Source organism: Molossus molossus, unplaced genomic scaffold (assembly GCF_014108415.1).
Source record: "Molossus molossus isolate mMolMol1 unplaced genomic scaffold, mMolMol1.p scaffold_m16_p_1, whole genome shotgun sequence".
Taxonomy (NCBI): Eukaryota; Metazoa; Chordata; class Mammalia; order Chiroptera; family Molossidae; genus Molossus; species Molossus molossus.
In genome coordinates, this window is record NW_023425344.1 from 170,030,395 (window position 1) to 170,040,701 (window position 10,307).

The 10,307-nt window shown below is 36.2% G+C and overlaps 1 pseudogene; it reads right to left on the reverse strand.

Moving 5' to 3' along the window:
* Positions 1–2,793: 2,793 nt before the first annotated feature.
* LOC118622430 lies at positions 2,794–2,944 on the reverse strand (annotated as a pseudogene).
* Positions 2,945–10,307: the final 7,363 nt, after the last annotated feature.

The following is a 10,307-nucleotide window of genomic DNA, read 5'->3' on the forward strand; positions in this document are numbered from 1 at the left end:
AGAAACAAATTCCAAATGAAAGAACAAGATAATTTGACAGGAGATGAAATGGAATTGAGCAAGATATCAGAGGGAGAGTTCAGAGTAATAATCATGAAGAAGCTCAAAAACATGAGTAAAGACATAGTAGCATTGAAAACCAACCAACTGGAAATGAAGAATGACATAGTAGAAATAAAGAACACATTGGAAGGAATAACTAGCAGAGGAGAGGAAGCCAAGGACCAGATCAGTGAATTAGAAGACAGGGCAAAAAAAAGTCACCCAATCAGAAAATCAAAAAGAAAAACCAATTAAAAAAACAGAAAGACAGCCTAAGAGAACTGTGGGACAATATGAAATGTCAACAATATTCATATCATACGAGTGCCAGAAGAAGAAGAAAGTAAGCAAGGGTTAGAGAATATATTTGAAGAAATAGTGATAGAAAACTTCCCTAGCTTGGTGAAGGAAAAAGGCATACAAGTTCAAAATGCACAGAGAGCTCCAAGTAAAAAGAATTCAAAGAGGACTACACCAAAACACAAAATAATTGAAATGCCAAAAATTAATGACAAAGAAAGGCTCCTAAAGGTAGCAAGAGATAGGTAACAGTATACCTAAAAAGGAACACACATAAGGCTTACTTCTCAACAGTAACACTACAAGCCAGAGGTGAATGGCATGAAGTAATCAAGGTAATGAAAAACAAGGATCTGAACCCAAGAGTACTGATCCAGCAAGGCTATTATTCAAAACAGAAGGTGAAATAAAGAGCTTCTCAGACCAAAAAAAAAAAAAAGTGTGTGTGTGTGTGTGTGTGTGTGTGTATGTGTGTGTATATATATATATATATATATATATATGAATATATTAGCACCAAACCATCACTCCAAGAAATGTTAAAAGGACTGCTGTAATAAACAGAAGACATAGAAAGAGAAACCATAACCATATTAAACAAAAATGGCAATAAATAAGTATATATCAATAATAACCTTGAATGTAAATGGATTAAACAATCCAGTCAAAAGACATAGAGTAGCTGAATGAATAAGAAAGCATGATTCATATATATGTTGTTTACAAGAGACCCACCTCACAACAAAAGACTCACATAGGTTGAAAGGGATGGAAAATAATTTTTCAAGCAAATGAAAAGAAATGAAAAGAAAATAAAAAGCTAGGGTAGCAATACTCATATCCTATAAAATAGACTTACAAATGAAGGCCATATCTAGAGACAAAGAAAGCCACTACATAATATTGAAAGGATCTATGCAACAGGAGGATATAACCTTGGTAAACATATATGCACCTAACATGTGAGAACCAAAATACATTTAAAAACTTCTGGAGGACTTCAAAGGACAAATCAACAGAAATACAATCATAGCAGGGGACTTCAACACCCCACTGACATCTCTGGATTGATCACCTAGACAAAAAATTAACAAGGAAACAGACTCTAAATGATGCACTAAATCAAATGGATTTAATAGATGTCTACAGAGAATTACACCCCAAAACTGTAGAATTCACATTCTTTCCAAGTGCACTTGGAACATTCTCAAAGATAGACCACATGTAAGGACACAAACTAAGTCTCTTCAAGTTCAAGGAGATTGAAATTATATCAAGCATCTTCTCAGATCACTATGGCATGAAACTAGAAATCAATTACAACAAAAACACTCAAACACATGGAGGCTAAATAGCATGTTATGAAAAAATGAATGGGTTACCAAGGAGATCAAGGAAGATATTCAAAAATTCATGGAAACCAATGAAAATGAACACACAACAACACAAAATATATGGGACGCAACAAAAGCAGTCCTGAGAAGGAAGTTCATAGCACTACAAACCTACTTCAAGAAACAAGAAAAATTTCTAATTGACTTTCTAACCCTACAACTTAAAGATTTAGAAAGTAAACCCAGATCTACAAAGAAAAACCCAGAGCAAGTAGAAGGAAAGAAATAGTAAAGGTCAGAGCAGGAATAAATGACATAGAAACAAAAAACAATTCAAAAGATCAATGAAACAAAGAGCTGGTTCTTTGAAAAGATAAACAAGATTTATAGACCCTTAGCCAGACTCACCAAGAAACAAAGAGAGAGGACCCAAATAAACAAAATCAGAAACAAAAGAGGAGAAGTAACAACTGACACCACAGAAATACCAAGGGTCATTAAAAAGTATTATGAACAAATATACGCCAACAAATTGGACAATCTAGGTGAAATGGACAAATTTTGAGAAACACACAGTCTCCCAAAACTGAAACGGAAAGAGACAAAAAACTTGAACAGACCAATAACAACTAAGGAAATTGAAGATGTAATCAAGAAACTCCCAGCAAACAAAAGTCTAGGCTTTGTCAGCCTCACGGGGGAGTTTTATCAAACATTCAAAGAAGATCTAAAACCCATTCTCCTCAACTATTCCAAAAAATCCAAGAAGAAAAAAGACTTCCAAATGCGTTTTATGAGGCCAGCATAATTCTAATTCCCAAACCAGAAAAAGACACTACAAAGAAAGAAAACTATAGGCCAATATCCCTGATGAACATAGATGCCCAAATCCTTAACAAAATATTAGCAAATCAGATCCAGCAATACACACAAAATATTATTTACCATGATCAAGTGGGATTTATCCCAGGGATGTAATGCTGGTATAATATTCGCACATCAGTAAATGTGATACACCATGTAAACAAAATAAAAGATAAAAACAATATGATCATATCAATAGACACTGAAAAAGCATTCAACATAATCCAGCACCCATTTTTTAATTTTTTTTATTTGTTATTTTTCCCCACTACCACAAATTGTGCAGTCGAGTTTCCCACATTTGGGGAAATCGCAGGGGTCAGCACATCCGGAGTGCAATGGGTAAGTCTTGCCCTGGGAAAACCACCTTTGTGATGATGGTATCTCCCCTGCCAGGTAAGTATCCAGCACCCATTTTTTATAAAAATGCTCAGCAATGTGGGAATAAAGGGATCATATCTCGACATAATAAAGGCAATATATGAAAAACCTATATCATACTCAATGGGCAAAAACTAAAAGTATTTTCCGTAAGAACAGGAACAAGATAGGAATGCCCACTTTTGCCACTCTTGTTTAACTTAGTGGTGGAATTCTTAGTCACAGCAATTAGACAAGAAGAAAAAATAAAAGGGATCCAATTTGGAAAAGAGAAAGTGAAACTGTCATTATTTGTAGATGACATGATATTGTACATAGAAAACCCTAAAGACTCCATCAAAAATCTACTAGAGATAATAAATAAGGTAGTAGGATACAAACTTAACGTCAAGAAATTGATGGCATTCTTATACACCAATTATGAACTCACAGAACAAGAAACTAAAAAACAATCTCATTTACCATTTCAGCAAAAAAAAATCCTAAAATACCTAGGAATAAACTGAACCAAAGAAGTAAAGGACCTATTCTCAGTAAACTATAGGACATTGAAAAAAAAAATAGAGGAAGATATAAAAAATTGGAAACATAATCTGTTCATAGATCAGAAGAATTAACATTAAAATGTCCAAACTACCCAAAGCAATCTATAGTTTCAATGCAGTCCCCATTAAAATACCAATGACATATTTCGTAACTTGACCAAATACTCCAAAAGTTTATATGGAATCAAAAAAGACCCCAAATAGCCACAGCAATCTTGAAAAAGAAAAACAAAGTAGAAGGGATCACAATACCGGATATCAGGTTATACTACAAAGCTGCTGTATCAAAACAGCCTGGTACTGGCACAAGAACAGACATATAGATCAATGGAACAGAACAGAGAATCCTGAAATTGACCCAAGACATTATGCTCAATTAATATTTGACAAAGGTGGCAAGAGTATACAGTGGAGTAAGGACAGCCTCTTCAATAAATGGTGTTGGGAAAATTGGACAGCTACATGCAAAAAAAAAATGAAGCTAGACTACCAACTTACACTATACATGAAAATAAACTCAAAATGGATAAAAGACTTAAATGTGACTCATGAATCCATAAAAATCCTAGAAGAAAATCTAGGCAACAAAATTTCAGACATTACTAGCAGCAGAATTTTCGCTGATACAATGCCTAAGGCAAGAGAAACTAAGCAAAAAAATTAATACATGGGATGACATCAAACTAAAAAACTTCTGCGCAGCAGAAGAAACAAGCACCAAAATGAAAAGGAAATTCATTATATGGGAGAGCATAATTGCCAATAATACATCAGATAAGGGGCTAATTTCCAAAATATATAGAGTACTCATAAAACTCAACAAAAGAAAGACAAAGAATCTAACTAAAAATGGGCATAGGACGTAGACACCTCTCCAAACAGGACATACAAATGACCAAGAGACATATGAAAAAATGCTCAATGTCACTAATCATCAAAAAGATGCAAATTAAAATGACTATGATGGCTGCCATCAACAAATCATCAAACAACAAGTGCTGGCCAGGGTGTGGAAAAAAAGAGGACCCCAGTAGACTGCTGGTGGAATGCAGACTGGTGCAGCCACGATAAAAAAAAACAACAATATGGTGTTTCCTCAAGAAGTTAAAAATTGTGAACTACCGTATGACCCAGTGATACCACTCCTAGGAATAAGAAGCCTGAAACACCAATCAGAAAGAATATTTGTACCCCTATATTCATAGCAGCACTTTTTACAATTGCTAAGATCTGGAAACAGCATAGGTGTCCATCAATAGATGAGTGGATAAAAAAGCTGTGGTACATATACACAATGGAATACTATGCAGCTGTAAGAAAGAAAGATCTCTTATTTTTTGAGAAGACATGAGGGTCTTAGAGAGTATAATGCTAAAGGAAATAAACCAATCAGAGACAAACAAATATCACATGATCTCACTTATTTGTGGAATATAATGAACAATACAAGTAGATGAACAAAATAGATCCAGAGACATGGAAATGGGGTACAGACTGACAAACCTCAGAGTAGGAGGACAGAGGGCTGGGAAGAGATAAACCACAGAACTTATAGGAATCTGTGCATAACCAATTGACATAGACAACAATGTTGGGAGGAGGGTGTCAATGGAGGAAAAAGGAGAAACATCTGTAACAAAAAAAATAATTAAATTTGCAAAAAAATAATGATTGTTTATTAAAGATTTGCAGAAAGTTCATTACTGGACTCACATCAACTAGAGTCAACGGACTAACAACAAAGCAGTTGCACAGCTTTCCTTGGAACCCTGCTGGTGCCCAGATGTCTGTGGCTATCAATAATCTCTTTCCCCTCTCATTTCTCCTTCCCTTGACATAAAAGAAGCCTGAATTCTGTACTTTCTGAAGATGGATTTGAGACACCACTAAGTCTCCCATTTTCTTAGTTGGCACCTTCTCCATCAATAAACTTTCTTATTCCAGAGTCTGATGTTTTGATTTTTGGACTTTTGTAATGTCAGATACAGGGACTTTGGACTGGTGACACATTGTTAACCAAACATTGTTATGTGGCACATGACTGTAAAAGAAAAATTGGTACCTGGAAGTGAGGTTCTGTTGTAACAAAACCATGTGATATCTGGTAATGTCAATGTAAGAATGTTCAAACCTGTAGAGAATTTTTGTAAGAGTGTGATTGAGCCCAAACTGACAATGCTGGGAAGCAAGATCTCAAGTGCTCTGGAGACTGAGTTTTTCACTTCCTTTTATGCATTTGGAATTAAGGAGGGAACATAGTAAGATTACAAGAAGGTGGGAGAAAACAAATTGGATTACAGCAGCAATTTTCAACATTTTTCATCTCATGGAACACATAAATTAGTAATTTTGAGTAATTTTTTAGTAATTTTTAACTTGAGGTTCTCCATGGATGATTTTGTAGGTATTAATGAAAAATGTAAATTAGCGCAAAAAAAGATATGGTAATATTTAATCTACCACATCTTGACATTACATTTACTAAAATCCTGCAGCACACCAGAATATACATTAAATTTTTTGCTGAGCTAACAACAACAAAAAAGTATAATTTTGATTCATTAACATTAGATGGCTATCGTTGGGTTAGCTTCTTTCTTTCTTTCTTTCTTTCTTTCTTTCTTTCTTTCTTTCTTTCTTTCAATTAACTTATTTATTTTTGTTACAGATGTTTCTCTTTTTCCCCCACTGATCCCCCCTCCCTGTTTTCATTTTTTTTAAATATGAAAATCTAAAATAAAAGAGGTCAGTGCCCCTGACTTAAATAGTCAGGTATTGCATGTTTTCAAAATTCTTACCTGTGCGACCCAGCAGGGACTGTGCCAACCAGTTACCTTGGGACCTGCAGGGTGCTGAAGCACCAGAGAGGCATGTGCTACCCAGAAGCCCATAAGATAGGCATAGAGCCGGGTCCCCAAAGGGACTGTGCAATCCAGTTACCCAAAGGACCTGCAGGGTGCAGGGTCACCAGAGAGCCCTGTGTGACCCTGCTGCACACAAGATAGGTGTAGAGGATGTGAAAATGGAGACGGAGTGAATGGAAGCTACACAAATGATCTCCCAGGACCAAACGGGAACTACAACTAAACTAAAGACAAATCCTTGAAAAAAGCAACAGAAAAGCAGCAGGACAGGACCATATAACCAGGGACACTGTTAGGATCTGTGGAGGCGCGAGAGGGTGGCTGGCTGGGAGCCCATGAACAGCAGCAGCCTTAGCTGTGACCAGCGCCCTTGGGGAATAAAGACCAACCCCGCTCCACAGAGCAGAGAGCTGAAACAGAGCGCTAAAATAGCCACAGCCACTCACCTGGGGGCTACAGCAGAGGAAGGGCTGACTGGGCTAGAACTCTGTGGAAACACCCGGGATTTGAAGGGCACTCAGAGTTTTTGTTGAGTTATGGCCACTAAGGATGGTGGCCAGTGTGCTTCTTCCCAGAGCTGTGGGGAAAAGCAGCAGCCCCCCCCCCACCCCCGAGATTTAGCCTTTTCCAGGTGAGGCAAAGAAATGCAAATTGAGGCTCATTAGCAACTAGCATCTATCCCACCCTCTGGAAATCCTCTTATGCAGAACACCAGGGCTACATTCCAAGGCACTGAGTAACTGAGACTACTAGCCTCCAGGAAAAAGCTAGAGGATAACTGAACCTTTCCTGGGCTTGCAAATCTACCCAGGAAAGTAAGACTTGACAGTGGTATTTAACGTGGGCCCACCCAGGCTCATCCAAACCCAGTAGAGGAAGCCACAAACAGCAGAACACCAACACCCACAGGAAAAATTTGGTAGGCTCCCAAAATCCACTGAGATAGCCAAAATGGTGAAACAAAGAAACAAATCCCAAATAAAAGAACAAGAGAACTCTATCGAAGATGAGATCAATAAAATGCAGCTAAGCAAATAATAAGAGGTAGAGTTCAGAGCCATATTCTTGAGGAAACTCAACAGCATGATTAAGGACATCAGCACGATGAGTAAAGATATAGAAACATTGAAAACCAACCAAGTGGAAATGAAGAATGACATAGCAGAAATTAAGAACACATTGGAAGTACTAACCAGCAGAGTAGAGGAAGCTAAGGACCGGATCAGTGAAGAAGGGTAGAAAAAAATCAACCAATCAGAAAACCAAAAGGAAAAAAACAATTAAAAAACAGGAAGATAGCTTAAGAGAACTGAGGGACAACTGGAAACGTAATAACATTTGCATCATAGGAGTCCACGAAGAGGAAGAAAATGGGCAAGGGTTAGAGAATATATCTGAAGAAATAGTGACAGAAAACTTTCCTAACTTGGTGAAGGAAGAAGGTATTCAAGTTCAAGAAATACAGAGAGCCCCAAGTAAGAAAAACCCAAACAGGCCCACACCAAGACACATAGTAATTAAAATGCCAAAAATTAAAGACAAACAGAGAATCCTAAAGGCAGCAAGGGATAAGCAACAGGTTACGTACAAAGAAAACCACATAAGGCTATAAGCTGACTTCTCAACAGAAACACTACAAGCCAGAAAGGAGTGACATGAAGTAATCAAGGTCATGAAAAACAAGGATTTGAATCCAAGACTACTCTATCCAGCAAGGCTATCATTCAAAATAGAAGGTCTAATAAAGAACTTCCAAGACAAAAAAAAAGGGGGGGGGGCTAAGGGAATACATTAGCACCAAACCAGCACTGCAAGATATTCTACAAGGACTGCTGTAATTAGTAGAAGAAATAGGAAGAAAAATAGAACCACACTAAACAAAAATGGCAATAAATAAGTACATATTTTATTGATTACTCCAATAAAAAGACACAGAATAGCTGACAGGATAAGAAAGCATGACTCACATATATGTTGTTTACAAGAGACCCACCTCACAAAAAAAAGACTCACATAGGTTGAAAGTGAAGGGATGGAAAAAAATCTTTCAAGCAAATGGAAAGGAAAAAAAACTGGAGTAGCAATACTCATATCTGATAAAATAGATTTCAAAATGAAGGCCATAACTAGAGACAAAGAAGGCCACTACATAATATTGAAAGGATCTATACAACAGGAAGATATAACCTTGATAAACATATATTCACCCAATATAGGAGCACCAACATATATTAAAAACCTTCTGGAGGACTTCAAAGGAAAAATCGATAGCAATATAATCATAGCAGGGGACTTCAACACCCCGCTGACATCACTGGATAGATCATCTAGACAAAAAATTAACAAGGAAACAGACTCTAAATGAAGCACTAGATCAAAAGGCTATATTAGTGTAGCAGAGCTTCACCATGTGATGACAAACGTTGGAGAGAAGTTAAGAGATGAAGAGGTTGATGAAATGATCAGGGAAGCAGATATTGATGGTGATAGTCAAGTAAACTATGAAGAGTTTGTACAAATGATGACAGCAAAGTGAAGATATTGTACAGAAAGTTAAATGTGTTAAATTTCTTGTATAAAATTGTTTATTTGCCTTTTCTTTATTTGTAACTTATCTGTAAAATGTTCCCACTAATGTCTCAAAAATTATGCATGCATAGTAATTAGGACTTTACTCCTCCATGATTTCTTCCCTTATTTTACTGCCATTGTCCTGAAACCTTATTTTAGAAAATTCATCAAGTAACATGTTGCATGTGGCTTACTCTGGATATATCTAAGCTCTTCTGCACCTCTAAACTTAGATGGAGTTGGTCAAATGAGGGAACATCTGGGTTATGCCTTTTTTAAGTAGTTTTCTTTAGGAACTGTCAGCATGTTGTTGTTGAAGTGTGGAGTTGTAACTCTGCGTGGACTATGGACAGTCAACAATATGTACTTAAAAGTTGTACTAATACAAAATGGGTGTATTATCCAGGTACTTGTACACTATTTTTTTGTACTGTTGGTCCTGTATCAGAAACATTTTCTTTTATTGTTACTTGCTTTTTAAATTTTGTTTAGACACTTAAAGAAAATCTGTTTATGACACAATTTGCCTTAAATCTATTCCAAGTTGTATATTTGTTTTCCAATAAAAAAATTTTACCCCCCAAAAAATAAAATAAATAAATGAAGTGCTAGATCTAATGGATTTCATAGATATCTACAGAGAATTACACCCTAAAACTGCTAGGCTCACCAAAAAACAAAGATAGAGAGTACCCAAAAACACAAAATCCAAAGTAAAAGAGGAGGAATAATGACTGACACCACAGAAATACAAAGGATTGTTAACAAATATTATGAATAATTATACGACAACAAATTCGACAATCTAAGTGAAATGGACAAATTTCTAGAAACACAGTCTCCCAAAACTGAACCGGGAAGAGATAGAAAACTTCAACAGACCAATAACAACTAAAGAAATTGAAGACATAATCAAGACTCTCCCAACAAACAAAAGCCCAGGCCCAGATGGCTTCATGGGGGAATTTTACCAAACATTCAAAGAAGAACTAATACCCATTCTCCTCAGACTATTTTAAAAAGTCAAGAAGAAGAAAGACTTCCAAACTCGTTTTATGAGGCCAACATAATTCTAATTTCAAAATCAGCAAAAGACACTACAAAGAAAGAAAACTGCAGGCTAATATCCCTGATGAACATAGATGTCAGAATCCTGAACAAAATTCTAGCAAATCAAACTCAGCAATACATCAAAAAAAGTATTCACCATGACCAAGTGGAATTCATCCCATGGATGCAAGGCTGGTACAATATTTGCAAATCAATAAATATGATACAGCACATAAACAAAATAAAAGATGAAAATCATATAATCATATCAATAGACACTGAAAAAGCATTAGACAAAATCCAGCACTCCTTTCTGGTAAAAACACTCAGTAATCTGGGAATAGAGGGATCATATC